At 45.2% G+C, this 14,921-nt stretch overlaps 2 protein-coding genes across 5 annotated transcripts in view; one reads left to right on the top strand and one right to left on the bottom strand.

The window, feature by feature from the left end:
* The window catches only part of GOLGA7B (golgin A7 family member B), a 377,547-nt gene that overhangs the window by 294,813 nt on the left and 67,813 nt on the right, over positions 1 to 14,921 (bottom strand). The gene's annotated exons all lie outside the window — the stretch shown is intronic.
* SFRP5 (secreted frizzled related protein 5) overlaps positions 1 to 14,921 on the top strand; it is a 93,988-nt gene that overhangs the window by 24,130 nt on the left and 54,937 nt on the right. The window lies entirely within an intron of this gene.

The following is a 14,921-nucleotide window of genomic DNA, read 5'->3' as shown; positions in this document are numbered from 1 at the left end:
CTAAACTGGTCTGAAACTGACTTCCTTTTCCCGCCTCCAGGACTGTGAACTCCTCGGTGGGCGGGACCAACCGCCTGGCCCACCCCCTGGTGTGGACATCAGCCCCTGGAGGAAGGCAACAAGGATTTTGTGTTTGGCTTTGGTGTGCCTAACCGAGGTATGGGGTGTGTTGTTGTAGTACCTGTGACGACCTGGCTTGTCCAGGGCGCCACACTTTTTCCCAACCTATCCGTAGGGGGACACAAACCGTTCGTTAGTCTCTTGAAGGAAATCGCTGGGAATTCTTTTCAAGAAACGGTTGCCACTCAGACCATCAAGACTAAACCCCACCAGCAGAGGACGTAGTTATCTTCAGTCGTACTCGTTCAGGACCCCACGTGTCCGGGGTATGGGTTTGACCCTCAGGGTCTCGCCAAATTAATACTCCGGGCTCTACTCTGTTACTCCTCACTGGTGACTCTCCTATCTTCTCCCTACAGCTTGCCCCTTTTATACCATCCTGCCCTTCCTGTAATTAACCCCTTCCTACCCATGAGGTACCAGGGAAGCGGTCACTTGGGTCACACTGCTATCTGGTGGCCAGACGACAAACAACATAACTTTATTACACACCTAAATATATAACGTCGACTACCTCTGCGGGGGTGGCAGAGCCTGGTACAGTGCTATTATGTGGAGGCATAGAGACATTAAGCCACATGTGGTGTCATGGTGTAAATGCATAGAGAGGAAAATATCATATCCTCTCGCGTGCGTACTATTAGAGCAATGATAGGCAAGGGAAAGGCATGCCAACAGATACAGGAACGTGTGCACGTGCTAAAAGTATAGCGTGTATTCACTTAAATGAAATGGGATCCGGTGTCGTGTGAGGGGTGAAAATACTTTGCATCCATTGATGCAAGAAGCAATGCTCATGAACATGGATGGGCTTGATATATACAACGTTGAGCATATTGAATGTATATTGAATACAAGACTCAAAAAGCATTTGCAAATTGGTTTTCTGTGCTCCGCTGGTTACTTGATGCTTTTTTTTTTAAACCAGGACTTATCATAAAACTCTGGGGCATAGGAACACCACTTAAGAAGTAGAACCTGGCAGGCCACAGCGAGTAATTTCCTGCACGTGTCTCGTGACCTGTCAGTGTTGTTTAGGGTGATGTGTAGTAGAATCGCTGTCATGTTCGTTACTGGCCGCCTGGAGGCAAACAGTCGTTGCCATACTATGCACAGAAGTGTGCCGACCTGATCAAGGTGTAAAATGTTATAAATAGGATACGACGGAGCAGATTTATTATTACTTTCCTAAACTTAGCGCAAAACTAGGTCAAACTCAGAAAGGAAGGAACCGCGCAAAATGTATCAGTGACACATACCGGGCAATAGGTTGGGTGCATCTTACTAGACTTGATAGACTCTTTTCCTTTTTACCACCACTTATTTTAAACCAATATTTTATGCAAAGAAAATTTTGGCAAAATTTTTGGTACAATTTGGCAGATTTGACACCACCCCTTTTTCATGCAATTTGGCACATTTGATGCCACCTATTTTTCTTGCAATTTGGCACATTTGATGCCACCTATTTTTCTTGCAATTTGGCACATTTGATGCCACCTATTTTTCTTGCAATTTAGCACATTTGATGCCACCTATTTTTCTTGCAATTTGGCACATTTGATGCCACCTATTTTTCTTGCAATTTGGCACATTTGATGCCACCTATTTTTCTTGCAATTTGGCACATTTGATGCCACCTATTTTTGTTGCAATGTTTCACATTTGACACCACCGCTTTCTCTTGCAATTTGGCACATTGACATCACCCCTTTTTCTCGCAATTTGGTACATTTGATGCTACCTCTTTTTCCTACAATTTGGCACATTTGACGTCACCCCTTTCTTTTGCAATTTGGCACATTTGATGACACCCCTTTTCCTTGTAATTTGGTGCCACCCTTTTTTTTGCAATTTGGCACATTTGACATCACCCTTTTTTCATGCAAGTTGGCACATTTGATGATATCCCCCTTTCCCTTGCAATTTGGCCAATTTGACACCACCCCTTTTTATTGCACTTTGGCACATTTTACACCACCCCTTTTTCTTGCAATTTGACACATTTGAAACCACCCGTTTTTCTTCCAGCCACACCTCTTTCAAAACTATAAAGCAAAATGCAAAAAGTGTTTACAAAAAGTAAATAAATCTGGCACAAGGCGTGAACATTATTTTTTTTGTCGCACATGAGTACGGCTAATGTACCTGTAAGATCAGCAGAGAATTGGTAGTCTTGCAACCCTACTCCCCCCCCCCAAAAAAAAAAAACAACAGTTTCCAGCAGTTAACCACTTTAATTCTGCAATTGAACATAGTACCAAAGAGCCTCCTTTGTAGTGGTGGTCACCACAGAGGGCCTTGGTGGTTTGTTCATGATGTGGACCAAGATGATAGAGGTTGAGCCCATCATAACGTTAGTTCAAAGAGGAGTCAGGCTGAAGATCATTCAAGCTGGATTTTTGAGGAACAAGGCTAAATCCAGGTGGAAGGGTTACTTGCACTGAAATAGGCTCTGTTGACTAGTCGAAGAGATGAGTATCCAGACACTTACGTGTGCCTGTTAGGTTTGATTGGTGTTAATAAAATCCTGAACCTACTCTGGATTTGTTGAACTTTGCTGTGGTGCAGGTTGGACCCAAGTTACTTTATCGTTAAGCTGTATTCTGGTAGTAGTGTAGAGGGGAGGCAGGGGCCGTAGGTAGGACTCAATCCTGCTGTGAATTGTCCCTCTAGTCTCTTTGGCCCGGGTCTCGGTCTTCTACACAGAGCATTGTGAAATGGATGGTTGGCAGGAATCCTGGTGGGGTGGGTGGACTTTGTGTGTGCAAGCCATACCTCTATGCAGGTTCATGAGTGATCCAGGAGATTCTTGCTGGGGATTGATGGACACAGATTCAGTACTTCAGTCACATCATTACTGTGGGCACAACACTTGAACATTGTAGGAACGGTACACTTTACTTCAAAGCACATTTGTACTGACAACTGCTCCTTAGCTCTTGGTACTACTACTGCTTTTACACTATCCTCACCTTCACTTTCTGACTCCACGGTTCCACTCAGTAAACTCCTAGAGTCCTGCACAGCCATGGTCTCCTTCAGCTCCTAGGGCATCGTTCCAACTAACAGTTGTCCAACCTGCACTGCCGTCGGGCACAGCTCGTCCACTGGGTCTCTCCATGATGACTCATTTGACCAAGTCTATGTTAGCCCTCCACTATTGGACTAGAACCGCTAGACAAAGTTGCAACCCAGGTTACCCGAGTTAGGGTCTGGTACTCACTATGATGGAATAGAGCACGCCGCTGTTGCAAACTACATTAGAGTTTCCATTTCTGGTTTTGGATCTTGCAACGTAGACATATTCTCCGAATCTTAGGCACTTGCTGGCTTGCACACTACCAGTTCTCTTTACACTACTTTTGCTCCCCCTCTCCTACTAAGCATTGTCTCTACCGGTCTATATATTGTCCCAAAACTCCTCCTAGTGTTCTTAACTTTTCACTGTCTTGCTACTTCTGTCACTAGACAACCTCCAATATCTTGCCAAGGAGCAGTACCTAAAACTGGCCACTAGATGGCCACATGTGCAACATAAGCATAAACACATCAACGTTATATACATTATTCTCTACGTCAATTGAGGTCTTCAGGGGCGGGGGGCACAAGTCCATCACTAAACTATCACCTATTTTTTGTATACTAATATGTTAATGGAAATCCTACTTCTGAGACTACCGAAGATTATCATAACTAGGTTAAATTGGCATGAACAGCTGATTTCTGGTTTGTCGCTATACTGCATAAGGTATCTACACCCCATAACATTGAATTTGCAACACGGAGAAGGAAAATTAGTGGAATAATGGCAATCACAGGATGGGTAAAAATAATACTGATCTCCAAATAATGTAAAAATGGAGATAAAATGTTTAAAACATCTTGATTTATTCAGCGTGAAGTTTGAGCGCCATGTACAGAAATCCCCACAACTACATCCTCAGCTGCTATCAGGGAAGTTATTAATGGTCGTCTGAGGATTGTTCAGAAATGCACTTGGGCACAAAAATAATCCGGATCCTCCCATGGTAGCTCGATGGAAGACAAGTCTGGAGACACTGCAGCCATGGGAGCATGTTTAGGCCAGAGAGGCTGCTCACAACAGCCCGGGATGGCGTTGTATACAAAAACAGCTCCTGGGATACTTTGGAGACGGTTGGCTGGAAAGCCAGGCCTAAGAGAATTAGTTCTACACAAAGGTTCCAGGTGCGTGGACAGTGCTTGGTAACTTGGCCCCATCGGGGCCTCTGTGTGTCTATAACCTATGGCTCAGCTCAGGATTGGCTTGGTGTAGTCATCCAAGGCAGTGATTGGACATTGGGAGCCACGAAGATAAGAATGGGGCAAGTTGAGGTTTAGGCTTGGCCGCTGGAAGACTAATACCTAGGGCAAAGGCTAGGCAGAAGAAGTTCCCCAGAGACCAGCAGCAGCAGAACGGGATTGTAATGGCCATGTCTGTCAGGAAGGTTGAAGAATGTATAAACCACTTCATGTTGTTTTGTAAAGAGACTCTCTGTGTAATGCGTTGCCCTGCCACGTCTACGATGGTGGCCGGCTGCGGGGAGATGGACGCTCCCCTGAAGCCCGAAGTAAGTGTCACACCACCAATCTCAAACTCAGGTTCAGTCTAGTGAAGTAGACCTGGTATGTGCTCCCCTTTACATAATTCTGGGAGTAGGACCGGTGTGACATTCCCTCATGAAGACCTCTTAACGGCTGTGCTAACGTGGTCTCCAGACCAATCTCCAGCTATCATTGTATCCAAAACAAAAGTGGGACCCATCACTGAAGAGGACAGAATTCCAGTCCAGCCTCCATTGAGTGGTGGCATGAGAAATAACCTGTAGTTGGACGTCGGCCCGTAGCCCAATGTCTCAATGCCTTCTGATGATTTGTGCAGACACTATGTGATTCCTTAAGCCCACTTTACACGCTACAATATATCTTACAATGTGTCGGCAGGGGTCACGTCATAAGTGACGCACATCCGGCATCGTAAGGTACATTGTAGTGTGTAACAGCTACGTGTGATTGCGATTGAACGTTAAAACGTTCATCGCATGCACGTCGTTCAATTCCTAAAAATTGCAAGTCAGGTTGTTCATCGTACCCGGGGTAGCGCACATCGCAGTGTGTGACACCCCGGGAACGATGAACAGATCTTACCTGCGTCCTGCGGCTCCCGGCCGGCAATGCGGAAGGAAGGAGGTGGGTGGGATGTTTACGTCCCGCTCATCTCCGCCCCTCCGCTTCTATTGGCCGGCTGCCCCGTGACGTCGATGTGAGGCCGAACGTCCTTCCCACTCCAGGAAGTGGACATTTGCCGCCCACATCGAGGTCATATGGAAGGTAAGTACGTGTGACGGGGGTTAATCGTATGTGCGGCACATTCAACAAATTGAACGTGCCGCACATACGATGGGGGTGGTTACGATCGCATACGATATCGTATGCGAAATCGTAACGTGTAAAGCAGGCTTTAGGTTTGGTATGTGACTCCCAATTTCAATTTCAGTAAAGACCGAATCAATGCTGGAACCAGTGATACGGCCATTTGTCCAAAGTGTCCCTTGAGCCGTTTCTCAACACAGCAGCACCAGGCCACATGTTGCTTGTGCTACTCTGAATAGCTTGTGTGGCCTATACGTGCTACCATGGCCTTCAGAGTCTCCAGTCGAGACTCTCAAATCTTGGACATCATCGGTCGGTGATTACACAGGATGTAACGGGTGATCGGCACTCCTCCCCTAATGGCGTGGTACATGTGTAGAAGAAGCCAAAGCAATGCAAAAGAATCCCAGCACTCACTTTGCTTGCAAATTCATTACACGGGAGCTGCCAGCAGTGGATCTTGATGATTTGCCCAAGTGCATTCAGGGCAGAACATTCCTCATACGAGCATTAATAACCTCACTCAGAGCAGCTGCTGGTGCCGTTTATACTCATCTTTTCGGCAGATTAATCCTGTGATTTTCATCATTCTATGACTGTTTCTTCTCGGTGTTAAGCAGTTTATATATAGAGAGAAAAGAGAACAGAATATTAATTCACAACCAAAACATAGCGTTCTCTATAAAATAACTTATGCTGAAATATGTAAATACTTTCCCGGCCAATACCTGAGATAAAGCTGCAGAATTTGCATTTCAAAGTCTCCTGAAATCTTATTATGAAGCTCTGAACGCTGCGGCTTTGTTTTTAAAATGTCCTTTATTGCCAGAATAGAAATATAAAAAAAGCGCTGGCACATAACCAACCGTACACCGAAATTACCGCTGACTCCGATCCCCAGCAATAGCCGCAATTATACAAAATATTCTGTGCATAGGCAGAAAGCAATATTTAACCCCTTAAAAATTTATTCAAATCTGTCTGAAAATATGATTCTTCACTTTGTACCATTACGCTAATGCCATTTTATTCTGGTTTTTTTTTTTACTATTTAGTGACTTAAATAGTTTAGAACTTTGTTAAAAAAAACATTTTGCGATTGACTTTTCTGAGACACATAACTGTATAAATTTTTTGTCTGTGTCGCTATATGGGGGATTATTTTTGGATCCTGAGCACCCGAGCATGGTAGTGCCCGCTCATCACTAGTTTCTAGTACTGAGCACCCGAGCATGGTAGTGCTCGCTCATCACTAGTTACTAGTACTGAGCACCCGAGCATGGTAGTGCTCGCTCCTCACTAGTTACGAGTACTGAGCACCCGAGCATGGTAGTGCTCATTCATCACTAGTTATGAGTACTAAGCACCTGAGCATGGTAGTGCCCGCTCATCACTAGTTACGAGTACTGAGCACCCGAGCATGGTAGTGCTCACTCATCACTAGTTACGAGTACTGAGCACCCGAGCATGGTAGTGCTCATTCATCACTAGTTATGAGTACTGAGCACCCGAGCATGGTAGTGCCCGCTCATCACTAGTTACCAGTACTGAGCACCTGAGCATGGTAGTGCACACTCATCACTAGTTACGAGTACCGAGCACCCGAGCATGGTAGAGCCCGCTCATCACTAGTTATGAGTACTGAGCACCTGAGCATGGTAGTGCACACTCATCACTAGTTACGAGTACCGAGCACCCGAGCATGGTAGAGCCCGCTCATCACTAGTTACGAGTACAGAGCACCTGAGCATGGTAGTGCTCGCTCATCACTAGTTACGAGTACAGAGCACCCGAGCATGGTAGTGCCCGCTCATCACTAGTTACGAGTACTGAGCACCTGAGCATGGTAGTGCCCGCTCATCACTAGTTACGAGTACTGAGCACCCGAGCATGGTAGTGCCCGCTCATCACTAGTTACGAGTACTGAGCACCTGAGCATGGTAGTGCCCGCTCATCACTAGTTACGAGTACTGAGCATCCGATCATGGTAGTGCTCATTCATCACTAGTTACGAGTACAGAGCATCCGATCATGGTAGTGCCCGCTCATCACTAGTTACCAGTACAGAGCACCCGAGCATGGTTATGCTCGCTCATCACTAGTTACGAGTACAGAGCGCCCAAGCATGGTAGTGCCCGCTCATCACTAGTTACGAGTACTGAGCACCTGAGCATGGTAGTGCCCGCTCATCACTAGTTACCAGTGCTGAGCACTCGAGCATGGTAGTGCCCGCTCATCACTAGTTACGAGTACTGAGCACCCGAGCATGGTAGTGCCCGCTCATCACTAGTTACGAGTACCCAGCACCCGAGCATGGTAGTGCTCACTCATCACTAGTTACGAGTACTGAGCACCCGAGCATGGTAGTGCTCACTCATCACTAGTTACGAGTACAGAGCGCCCAAGCATGGTAGTGCCCGCTCATCACTAATGTTTGGTTATACAATGAAACTGTGTGTATACAGATTCTTCATCCTGTCCAGGCAATACTATGAAGTTTTGCACCAATAGTGATTTCTTTTGCACCTTTTTTTCAATATTTACATGACTTTTTACATCTGTAGTATTTGCTTTTCCTTGTTTTTGTAGCATGTGGATAAAATGTGTTAAAATTAGTGAAGTCGAGCGTGCTCGGGGATGCTCAGTACTCGGTCGAGTATCTTAGGTGTTCAGATGTGTTGCTCATGAACGATCCAACACATAGATCCGGCTCCCTTCATTGAACGATGGGAGCAGACACCCCAGTGACAGGGGCTTACAGTCTCTGAATGGCTCTCACTGGGGGTAAAAACTGTGTGTTCTAATGATGTGTGCAAAAAAAGAAAACCCCAACCCTCCCAACTTTCCCAATAAATTCTCTTTTTATTGCTGGTTGTATGTGGGCGTAGAGCTGGACTGCCCAATCATTGACCCCATTATACTCATTACTCGAGTCGAGCCCATCAGAGCGTCAAACCTGCTCGCCTTCGCTGGCACTGTAGTATACTATGGACTTTTGGTCTTCAAATACAGATTGGTAAGTTTCTAGGATATTTTTGCGTGTGAACATATATTTAGTGGATGAAAACTGATTTTATATATATATACTATTGCAAGAGGAAACTGCCCTGATGTACAGTGGCTACGGAAAGTATTCAGACCCCTTTAAATTTTTCACTCTTTGTTTCATTTTAGCCATTTGGTAAATTCAAAAAAGTTCATTTCTTTTCTCATTAATGTACACTCTGCACCCCATCCCCCATCTTGACAGAAAAAAACAGGAATGTAGAAATTTTTGCAAATTTATTAAACAAGAAACACAGAAATATCACATGGTCATAAGTATTCAGACCCTTTGCTCATTCACTCATATTTAAGTCACATGCTGTCCATTTCCTTGTGATCCTCCTTGAGATGGTTCTACTCCTTCATTGCTTCATTGGCGTCCAGCTGTGTTTAATTAAACTGATAGGACTTGATTTGGCAAGGTGCACACCTGCCTATATAAGACCTCACAGCTCACTGCATGTCACACCAAATGAGAATCATGAGGTCAAAGGAACTGTCCAAGGAGCTCAGAGACAGAATTGTGGCAAGGCACAGATCTGGCCAAGGTTACAAAAGAATTTCTGCAGTACTCAAGGTTCCTAAGAGCACAGTGGCCTCCATAATCCTTAAATGGAAGAAGTTTGGGACCAACAGAACTCTTCCTAGACCTGGCCGTCCAGCCAAACTGAGCAATCATGGGAGAAGAGCCTTGGTGAGAGAGGTAAAGAAGAACCCCAAGATCACTGTGGCTGAGCTCCAGAGATGCAGTAGGGAGTGGGAGAAAGTACCACAAAGTCAACTATCACTGCAGCCTTCCACCAGTCGGGCCTTTATGGCAGAGTGGCCGACGGAAGCCTCTCCTCAGTGCATGAAAGCCCGAATAGAGTTGCAAAAAAAACACATGAAGGACTCCCAGACTATGAGAAATAAGATTCTCTGGTCTGATGAGACGAAGCTAGAACTTTTGGTGATAATTCTAAGTGGTATGTGTGGAGAAAACCAGGCACTGCTCATCACCTGCCCAATACAATCCCAACAGTGAAACATGGTGGTAGCAGCATCATGCTATGGGGGTGTTTTTCAGCTACAGGGACAGGACGACTGGTTGCAATTGAAGGAAAGATGAATGCGGCCAAGTACAGAGATATCCTGACAGAAAACCTCTTCCAGAGTGCTCTGGACCTCAGACGTGGCTGAAGGTTCACCTTCCAACAAGACAATGACCCTAAGCACCCAGCTAAAATAACAAAGGAGTGGCTTCAGAACATCTCTGTAACCATTTTTGACCGGCCCAGCCAGAGTCCTGACCTAAACCCAATTGAGCATCTCTGGAGAGAACTGAAAATGGCGTCCACCAACATTCACCATCCAACCTGACAGAACTGGAGAGGATCTTCAAGGATGAATGGCAGCGGATCCCCAAATCCAGGTGTGAAAAACTTGCTGCATCATTCCCAAGAAGACTCATGGCTGTACTAGCTCAAAAGGGGTTTCTACTCAATACTGACCAAAGGGTCTGAATGTTTAGGACTATGTGATATTTCAGTTTTTCTTGTTTAAAAAATTTGCAAAAATTTCTACATTTCTGTTTTTCTCCTGTCAAGATGGGGGATGGGGTGCAGAGTGTACGATAATGAGAAAGAACATGAACTTTTTTGAATTTACCAAATGGCTGCAATTTCCGTATCCACTATATATAAAGTCCAAAAATACTAATACATTAAACTACATTTTTGTTTTCTCTGCTGAGCAGAGTTACAAACGGACCTGGATTTCTAAGGACACTTGGGCCAAAAGGAATTAGAGATTCTGTTAACTTTGCCAAAAAGTAGATGTTTCATGGTGGACTGGGGTCATTACAGTGAAGTGGCATTCTTACAAAGGGGCTTAAAACGCCCCCAAAAATGTAAGCAACATGTCTGAGTCTGGCCATCTCTGATAGTTGAAGGCATTATCCACATTGGGAAGTGAAAGCTGCTGGTGACGTTACGTAGACGATCTTTTTTTGCATGTATAATCATCAGGTAATACATCCTTTTCTAATTAATAAGGCACAAGATCCATTGATACCTGATGTCAGTTCAATATCAGCAGCTCCAAATGTGGAAGAGGGAGATGCTAAGTCACTCAGGGTGGATACCTTCATGGAGTTGTTTTTTTTTTACTTAAATGCAAGTATTTTTGCAATTGAGTTTCATTACAGATTTTCCACTATTTTACCGTTTCTGGCTCTTGGTATCCCTGCATTCAACTTTGATGTGGTCTGTAGTGATAAATCAGATGGAAGGAGCTCGGTAAAAGTCAGAAAACTCCCTGTCAGGCCGTCATAGCTGACTTACAGATTCTGTTAACTTATCCAGTAGCCAGCAATAGACACTGCAATGATGGGGCTTATAAAAGGCAGGATTCTTAAAGAAACCCAATTGCAAAATTTATTTTTAGACAAAAATACTGTCCCTAAAAGTGGACAACCTTCTATAACTCCTAGGGGTACTTTGCACATTGCGACATCGCACCTGCGATATCGTCAGGGTCAAATCGAAAGTGACGCACATCCGGCGCCGGTAACGATGTCGCAACGTGTAAAGCCTAGATGCACCGATAAACGATCGCAAAAGCGTCGTAAATCGGCGATCTGTGTAGTGTCGGTCATTTTCATAATATCGCATCAATGTGCGATACAATGTTGTTCCTCGTTCCTGCGGCAGCACACAGCACTGTGTGTGAAGCCGCAGGAGCGAGGAACATCGCCTTACCTGCCTCCACCGGCAATGAGGAAGGAAGGAGGTGGACGGGATGTTTACGTCCCGCTCATCTCCACCCCTCCGCTTCTATTGGCCGCCTGCCGTGTGATGTCGCTGTGACGCCGTACGGCCCGCCCACTTAGGAAGGAGGCGGGTCGCCGGCCAGAGCGACGTCGCAGGGCTTGTATGTTTGTTTAAAGCTGCCATAGCGATAATGTTCGCTACGGCAGCTATCACAAGATATCGCATGTGTGACGGGGGCGGGTACTATCGCGTTCGGCATCGCTAGCCGATGCTAGCGATGTCGCAACGTGAAAAGTACCCCTTAGTCTGCAACTGCATAATGCTCAATAATACAGCAAAGTTCAGGATTTTGGAGGTCCATGTGGATCTGGTTGAAACAAACCCGTCGCTGGAAAAGAATCCGTTTTTAACCTTTGACTACAATGTAACATTGAGCACTTAACATATAAACTCCCTGATCTGTAATAAGGTTCAGCGAGATGTTCGAAAATGATTTTCAGATGAATTTACTCCAAAAGTCATGCACTTAAAAAGCCGACTAAGTGACCTTTTATTTGGCACAACTCTCCTCCTCTGCAAACGCATTAAGTAAATTGATACACAATGGCCGTGCTGGGAGTGTGTAGCACAATCCGTGCCATGCAATCTGTGTAAATGACTGCTAATATATTAAGCGGCCAGCCAACATATCCGTGCCAACTCTGACATACAACAGAAACCTACAGCGAAAATCTGGCATCAGCGGAACACAAAGCAGGTGTCATAAAGCAAACTGTATAAATATGGAACAATATCAATATTAGAGCGGCTTTCTGAGAATAACAAAGTCATTATTTTCTTAAGCATAGTGACACTCATCTCTACAGGCTGTGTCTGGTATTGCAGAGGCTGAGCTCTAATAACAGACATTGCCCATGGAAATAAAAAAGTGGACAATAGCGATGAATGAGCACTACTGCTTGGCACTCGTAACTAGTGATGAGCGAGCACTACCATGCTCAGGTGCTCGGTACTCATAACTGTTGTGAATACATTTTCCAGTTTGGGGCTCCCTCTTGTGGTCAGTGCTGGCGATGCAGTTGACTTGTTAAATGAGAGCCAGGCACCTGTGGAGGACTGGCAATCAGGTCATTCAGATTGGACCTTTGTAACTGAGTAGTTTTCTCCTATTACTTGCCGGTGCTCAGTGGATCTCCTGCGTGCTAAGGACATTCTGAAACCAGCCCTGATCTCTACCAGAACTCCTCTCAGATAAGTTAGTCTTTGTACATCTGCTTATTGTTTCTACTTTCTTGTAGTTTTGATACTAATGCTGGATTACTGATTTTGCCTGTGTGGAGTTCTTGGTGAAGTTGGATCATTCCCTGCTGGGAGTGTCTGTATGCCTAGCTCCATGTTCTGCTATGTATTGTTTTGTCATGCTTGGTATTAAATTCAGTCCCTCATGTATATTAGTGTTTTTGGATCCCAGTAACACCAGAGTACTGATATAGTGAGGAGAGCCTGTGTGGGCTCAGGGTCTTTCCATATCAAACATGTTTAGATTTATTAGGGTTTTGACGGCTGCAGACAGTGCTCTTTCCTATCCTTTCCTATATAGATAGTTTGGGCCTCATCTTTGCTGAATCTGTTTTCTAGCTATGTATTGTGTTTTCCTATATCACCGTAGTCTTTACATGTGGGGGGCTATCTATATCTTTGGGGATTGCTCCAAGGCAGATTAGCTTTTCTTATATTTCTTTCTGTAAGAATATTTAGTTCTCCGGCTGTATCGAGGCGACTAGGTCATTGTAGGCTCGTCCCAATGCTACTTCTAGTTGTGTGTCAGGATTAGGTCTGCAGTCCATTAAGGTTCCAGCCACTCTGGTTACTTTTTGGGTTTCCGCATTTTTGATCCTCCTCGGCCACTGAATCATAACACATAACTAGTGATGAGCGAGCACTACCATGCTCGGGTGCTCAGTACTTGTACCTAATGATGAGCGGGCACTACTATGCTCGGGTGCTCAGTACTCGTAACTAGTGATCAGCGAGCACTACCATGCTCGGGTGCTCAGTACTCGTAACTAGTGATGAGCGGGCACTACCATGCTCGGGTGCTCAGTACTCGTACCTAGTGATGAGCGGGCACTACCATGCTCGGGTGCTCAGTACTCGTAACTAGTGATGAGCGAGCACTACCATGCTCGGGTGCTCAGTACTCGTAACTAGTGATGAGGCAGCACTACCATGCTCAGGTGCTCAGTACTCGTAACTAGTGATGAGGCAGCACTACCTTGCTCAGTTACTCGGTCCTTATTAAGAGCAGTCAGATGCTCAGTTAGGCTCGGATAAATAAATTATTTTTATTTATTCACGGGACAACACTGAAGATCTGACCCTGTGATACAATGTACAGTGTCAGTGTGCAGCTTGTACAGTGTAAATTTAGTGTCCTCTAAATAACTCAACACACACAGCCATTAATGTCTAAACCACTGGTAACAAAAGTGAGTACACCCCTAAGAGAAAATAAACAAATTTTGTCCAAACTGTGAATATTTTGTGAGGCGGCTATTATTTTCCAGCACAGACTTAACTCTCTTTGGCCTAGAGGTCACTAGACGTCACAGGAGCCACTGGATCCTCTTCAATCCTCCATGATGATATCACGGGGCTGGTGGATGTTAGAGACCTTGCGCTTCTCCACCTTCTGTTTGAGGAGGTTCCACTGATGCTCCATTGCTCCATAGGGTTTAGGTCTGGAGACGCTTGGTCAGTCCAGCACCTTTACCCTCAGTTTCTTGAGTGAGGCAGTGGTCATCTTGGAAGTGTTTCGGATCATTATCATGTGGGAATATGAAGGGAGAGGATCATATTCTGCTTCAGTATGTAACAGTACATGTTGGCATTCTTGGTTCCCTCAATGAACTTTAGCCCTCCACTGCCGGCAGCACTCATGCAGTCTCAAACCATGACACTTCCACCACCATGCCTGACTGTAGGCAGGACTCACTTGTCTTTGTGCTCCTCACCTGGTTGTCTCTACACACGTTTGACACCATCTGAACCAAATAAGTTTATCTTGGTCTCATCAGACCATAGGACGATTCCAGTAATTCATGTCCTTTGTCCGCTTGTCTTCAGTAAACTGCAAACTTTTTTGTGCATCATCTTTAGAAGAGGCTTCCTTCTGGGCTGACAGCCATGCAGAGCAATGTGATGCAGTGTGCGGCGTATGGTCTGAGCACTGATTGGTGGAACTTCCACCCCTGTAACCTCTGCAGCAATGTTGGCAGCACTCATACCTCTTTTCTGAAAAGACGACCTCTGGATGAGGTCAACTCCTTTGGTCGACCACGATGAGCCTTGTTCTGAGTGGATCCTGTCTTGTTAAACCGCTGTATGGTTTTGGCCCCCATGCTGCAGCTCAGTGTCAGGGTGCTGGCAATCTTATAGCCTCGGCCATTTTTATGTAGAGCAACAATTCCATTTTTCAGATCCTCAGAGATTTTGTTTGCCATGAGGAGCCATGTTGAACTTCCAGTGACCAGTATGAGAGAGTGTGTGAGAGATAACACCAAATGTAACACCTCTGCTCCCCATTCACACCTGACACCTTGTAACACTAAT

The sequence above is a fragment of the Anomaloglossus baeobatrachus genome, chromosome 5 (genome assembly GCF_048569485.1).
Source record: "Anomaloglossus baeobatrachus isolate aAnoBae1 chromosome 5, aAnoBae1.hap1, whole genome shotgun sequence".
NCBI lineage: Eukaryota > Metazoa > Chordata > Amphibia > Anura > Aromobatidae > Anomaloglossus > Anomaloglossus baeobatrachus.
This window is presented reverse-complemented; position numbering and strand designations above follow the sequence as displayed.